The 5,828-nt window shown below is 51.5% G+C and overlaps 1 protein-coding gene across 2 annotated transcripts in view; it reads left to right on the top strand.

Annotated features, from left to right (window-relative positions):
- Nucleotides 1-4,952: 4,952 nt before the first annotated feature.
- The window catches only part of Hmgb3 (high mobility group box 3), a 5,130-nt gene continuing 4,254 nt past the window's right edge, over nucleotides 4,953-5,828 (top strand). The window contains exon 1 of one of the 2 annotated variants that reach the window (XM_028788008.1): nucleotides 4,953-5,038. The gene's annotated coding sequence lies outside the window, so the exon portion shown is untranslated. Of the gene's footprint in view, nucleotides 5,039-5,133; nucleotides 5,219-5,828 lie in introns of those variants that run through there. The other variant, XM_028788009.1, reaches the window with a different exon arrangement.

Genomic DNA, 5,828 nt, shown 5'->3' with positions numbered 1-5,828 from the left:
AGGATTCCTGAATCTCACTCAGACGGGGGAAATAAAATCCACATCGGAAGTGGATGGAAAGAGGGAACCATGTGGGAGAGAGGATGGGGAGGGGAACAGGTGGGGATCAGCTGTGGAGAGAGTGGGGTGAGAGGGCTGGGAGAGAGAAGGGAAATTGGTATGGGGGTATCTCTGGGACAAGGTAGAGAGCTGGCACAGGGAAGGCTCTAGAGAGTCTATGGTGGTGACTCTAGCTGAGACTCCTAGCAGTATGGATCCTGAAGTGGAAAAGTACATCAACCCACCAACAAAATCTTTGGCCTAGAATTTGTCCTGCCTACAAGAAGTGCAGAGGTAAAGATGGAGCAGAAATTGAGGGAACGGCCAACCTATAATTGGCCCAACTTGAGACCCATGCCATGAGAGATAGCCTACCCCTGACACTACAACTGATACTCTGCTATGCTTGTAGACAGGAGCCTAGCTAACTGTCTATTGAGAGGCTCCACCCAGCAGCTGATGGGAACAGATGCAGAGACCCATAGCCAAACATCAGGCAGAGCTTGAGGAGTCTTGTGGACAAGTGGAGGATAGATGTGAGAGAGCTGGAGGGGTCAAGAACACCACATGAAGCTCTACAAAGTCAGCTAACCTATGTCCATGGGGGCTCACAGAGACTGAACCACCAACCAAAGAGGATACAGGAGCTGCACCTAGGCCTCCTAACATTTGTAGCAGATGTGCAGCTTGGTCTTCATGTGGGAACCCCTAACAACTGGAAAGGGGGCTGTCTCTCACTCTGTTGTGAGCCTTTAGATTCTCTTCCCCTAACTGGGCTGCCTTGTGTGGCCTCAGTTCGAGAAGATGCATGTAGTCCTATTGTGATTTGATGTACTTGGGAGGATTGGTGAAGGGGGAGGTGGGGATGGGGGAGGGCTCTGCTTCTCTGAGCAGAAGTGGGGGGGTGAACTGGGAGAAACAGGGTGGGACTGGGAGGAGAGGATGGAGGGAACTTCAATCAGGATGTAATGTTAATAAATGATGAAACAAACAAACAAACAAAAATATTAATAACAAAATACAATTACAAACACCCTTAGGGAAAGCTGGTTCACCTGCTGCCAATGTGGACAGGGGATTTAGGTCTGGGTGAGATAGTCTTAAGTAGGTCACCTAGCAGTATAGTGAGGCAGTACAGGCCTGCCAGGGTAGGGCTGTTCGGAGAATGAGAGAGAGCCTGTTGCAGTGTCTCTTCTCTGTTCTCCTCCACCAGGTCTTAAGTGTGGCAGAACAAGGCCCTGTTAATTCTGTCTCTCCCAGAGGCCTGGCCTTACTTCCCAAGTGTACACACAGTTTATGATAGCAGTTGTACTGCCAACCACTTCTGAAAACATCTTACCCAGGGAACAAATAGACCAGCAGAGGAAGGCAGGACAGAGCCTCTACTCTAGGGATAGGGATGGGGATATTCTAGAGATACAGACAGGGCACTGGGATAATTCTTTGTCACAAAAGGATGAGTAGGGTAGGTCAAAAGCTAGAAGGTCTGAAAGCCAACTAGGAGTCTAAGACCCCACTACCTGTCGAGGTCTGGATTGATTTTCAATGTCTCCTATTGAAGGCCTTGCTTCACTAGAGGTCTTCACAGCCTTGACAACTTTTAAGTGATTGAACAATTCTAGCTTAGCCCACCCCTTGCTTCCTCTGCTCTTCTTTTTTTATTTTTTTTTAATGTAAGCCTTGGGATAGAACCCAGATCCTAAAACAGCACATACTTGTACACACACACACACACACACACACACACACACTCGTGCACATGCTGACAACCTGTACTAGACCCCTGGGCCATGATCCCAATCTTCCATTGATTCCACAGGTTCTTACTATGTAGGCCACACTGGTATAGAATTCAGAGAGATTGGTCTGCCTCTGTCTTCAGAGTAGAAATTAAAGGTGAGTGCTACCATGGTTAGCACTTGTGTTTGTTTGTTTGTTTTTCTGATAGGATCTTGTTGTGAAGCAAGGTAGTCCTGAACTCCTGTTCCTTAGATCTTAGGCTCTCTAGTACTTGGATTCCCAGAATGTGCAACTATTTAGGGCTTCTATTGATTCTTAAAAGGAACCTGGCCTGGCTAGGCCTCTGGGGAGCCCCACTTAAGCCCTGGGTACTCAAGTGAAGACTTTGGGGTTTAAGTGTAGAGGTGGGGTAGAGAATGTGCCATGGACCCAGGGACTCATTTTTATTGAATGATGAAGATTCTGTTTAATCTTTTGGAGGCCTTCAAATGACAGGGATTGGAAACCTCTTTAAACAGCATTTGCCACACTTTATCCCTTTTCCTATTTACTTTTGATGTTTTCATATCTTCTCTAGGCAGCGAAGCAGCTTAAGGGATTCTGCCTAGTGGTTGTCTTTTGTGGATAGGCCTTGCCTGGTTTTGAGCCTCAGAGCTGACTGACTGACTGACTGACAGCTGGAAATGCCCTCCCTAGAGGGCCATGGCTGAGGCCTGCAGTGCCCTTCTGCTTCTTGGCCAGTTGCTCACATGCTTAGTTGTTCTGGACACTCTTTCCACTTTTACTGCCAAGCCAGTAGGTACCAGCTGCCATTTGCTGCACACTGGAAGGATACTACCTCATAGTCCATGAGATCAGACTGAACTGTGCCTCTGGGCAAAGCAATGTGACATGTCAAAGTGCATATTAGAATACTGATGACAAAGTCACAAACCATTCAGTGTCCTGTCCCTTTCTTCTAGCCCTACTTCCTCACCTCATCTACCTTCTGGTATTTATTTGTAGGCATACTTTTTGACACTGGGGTCTCACTCTGGAGTCGGTCCAGATCTGGCTTCAAACTTGAGACCTTCTATCCTCAGCCTTCTAAGTATTGATTATAAGCATGCTATGCTATGCCTGGATATTTATTAAGAGGTATTTAACATATACATATGGCTTTAAAATAGGAGAGTTTTTGCAAGATAGGAACCCACTAGGACACCATGTACTTTCTGGCATGCTGTTGGAGAAGGACATGAGGCTAAGGAGCCTCTCCATAGGAGCCCATGAGGAAGGAGTGAAAGTAACAGGAAAAGTTGGACCAGAAAAGTACACAGGCACTTGGCATGGTGTGTGTCCGCACGTATGCGCATGTGTGTATGCCTGCGTTTTATGTAGCCCTGACTGGTCTAGAACTTGCCATGTAGACCAGGCTGACCTCAAACTTACAGAGATCTGCCTGCCTGTGCTTCCTGAGTGCTGGAATTAAAGGTGTGTGCCACCACACACAGCAGTATGACTCTCTTAAGAAGAGATGATGAAAATTCCTTTGAATGAAAGCCATAAACCCTTTTCTTTTTTTGAAGTATGTATATAGAAAGGGGGTCATCAGTGGAGTGGGGAAGGGGCAGGTCAGGAGAGAATAGGTGTGGTGGAGAAGGAGAATTCTGGGGTGGTATGGAGAAGCAAGGGTCTAGCTGTGTGCTTTGGAGACATTCTTACTGTGGTCTGACCTCCTAGGAGTGTTAAATTGAACTTTCCTGTGTGGCCAGAATGCTGTACAAGAGAGGGGTATTGTCTATTTTAAGAGTCCATTCTGGCTGTCTGGCCTATGAATGCCTGGTACGTGAGAGGCTTTGATGCTTTGCTTAAGAGTTCAGATTCCACAAAACCACTCTATTTTCTGGAGAATTGTGCAGATAGTATGGGAAGGAGGGAAGGCAGCCCTACCTGAGCAGGTGTGTGTGTGGGGTGTCTTTAGAAGCAGCTTGGCACTGAAACTGTGTCTCTAAGAAAAGTTCTGCCTGATCATAAGATCTAGAAAAAAATGAGGGCCTGAACTATGACTCTGATTTTCTTATCTCTAGCTTTTCTTGACTTTTAAAAACATTCTTTGCACCATTTCTTTTTCTTCAGCCCCCCTTCAGAAAGTTGTGATAATTCCAGGATGCAAGGGCCATGCAGATTTTTAAAATATTTTTAGTGGGGGCATTAAACACACACACACACACACACACACACACACACACACACAGAGTGCTGTACTGCTGTGCTACAACTTCAGCTTTCTCAGATGGTTTTCAAGCAGGGCTGATTCTCCAGGCCCATCTATACCAACAGCTAGTGGCAAAATCTACACACCAGTGCCATTTAGTCTGTCATTTAAATACTTTTTTAGTCACCAGATGGTTATCAGGGAAAAAGAGAAATGCTTGTTTGCATGAGGCAGTCATGAGAGAACCAGTGTTACTCTGTAATGCTCCTTGCTCAGAAAACTACCATTTCTCACAAAATTTTTTGCTCTTGTCAGGTCCGTTTTCCTGTCCTAGCTATCCTAGTCCGAGTTTTCCACAACTTCAGCTACTTACACAGACAGAGTCTCTTGGCAGTTACTGGAAAGAGCATCAGTGAATGCTAGGCATGAAGGCACAGTCAGTGTCTTTCGGGTAAGCATCGAAAGCTGCTGGCTTCTGAGAGGATACTGCGACTGTTGGCACTTGGATGGGCATCGAGTACGCGCCTGCAGTCGGGCCCCTGCTGCATCATAGCTGGGTACAGGTGGACCTTTGGCTGTCGCCAAACGGCCTAGGGGGTTTTCCGGGGCAGGGACCAGAGCTAGGGGAAGCCAAAGTGTCGCACCTCAGGAGCAGAGGGCAGAAGAGCTGAGCTCGACCTTACTTTTCACATACCAGAGGCCGAGGACCTGCGGGAACCTCAGGGCCAGCTCTCCAAAGTCCTTGAGAGATGCACTTCTGCTCCGCTAGGGCGTTGCGGGAGGTGGGTTTGAGAGAAGGGCTTCATTCTGTGTTTTGCTTTCGCAGCAGGCGACCGCGGGTTGTTCTGTTTGAATGAATGAGCCCAGAGGCCGCGCCCAATGGGCCCGGGCGGCTGCTTAATATGCATGAGGCCTGCAGCCAATGGCCAGGCGAGGAGGTTGTTTTAAACGGCGGAGCCCGCTGGCCAATCAGGCGGCTCTCGTGGAGGCAGCTAGCGCGAGGCTGGGGAGCGCTGAGCCGCGCGTCGTGCCCTGCGCTGCCCAGACTAGCGAACAATACAGGTACGTCTCGCACCGCCCGCGCCCGCCGCCGCCGCTCCTGCAGCTGCAGCGGCGCCCGCACAACTTTCCGCCCGCGCCTCCGCGAGCGCGCCGCTACTGCTCTGGCTGTCTCCACTCCTGCGTCCTTGCCGCCCCCTTTTCCTCTGCTGCTAGGTAGCCGGGAAGGAAGACGCAATTCAGGTGCCTCAACTTTTCCACTGCCTGCGCTCCAGCCTGCTGCCTCTCAGGTCTCGGCCCTCTACGCAGAGCCGCGCTCAGCGGGCGCCCCCAGGGGCAGCAGCCTGGCGCCTCGGCAGCCTCTGGCCAGATGTTCCCCAGCTGCAGTAACGTGGCGAACGAGAGGCGGCTGCGGGCTCTGGCGGCGCGCGTCCGGGCGGCGGCGGGAAGGGGCGGCGGGAAGGGTGTTGGGCGCGCCCCAGCCCCGGAGCGACTCCGCAGGGAGCGGCCGTGCGGCTGGGGACAGAGGCGCGGGCAAAGTTCGCGGGAAGGCCAGGCCGGACACGGTGCGGGTCCGCGGGCTGAGCCGGTGGCTCTGCGTGAACATGGCCGTCGCGGAGCGCCCTGTGGCGGGAGGGGGGGCTGGGGGCAGGTGCTGCCTGCGCGGCGGCGAGAGGAGTACGGCTGATGAGGACTCAGGCGAGGCCAGCAGCAGAGCCGGCGGCAGGCTCTGTTGCGGTTCCGGATGGCATGCGGGGCCGGGGGCGCTGCCGTGGGCCCCGCTGCGCGGAGCGTCATGGCTGCACGGGCGCCTTTGTTATCCCGAGAAGTGCGGCCCGCGTCGGGGGCGGGG

This window comes from Grammomys surdaster, unplaced genomic scaffold, assembly GCF_004785775.1.
Source record: "Grammomys surdaster isolate TR1022 unplaced genomic scaffold, NIH_TR_1.0 125690, whole genome shotgun sequence".
Taxonomy (NCBI): Eukaryota; Metazoa; Chordata; class Mammalia; order Rodentia; family Muridae; genus Grammomys; species Grammomys surdaster.
This window is presented reverse-complemented; position numbering and strand designations above follow the sequence as displayed.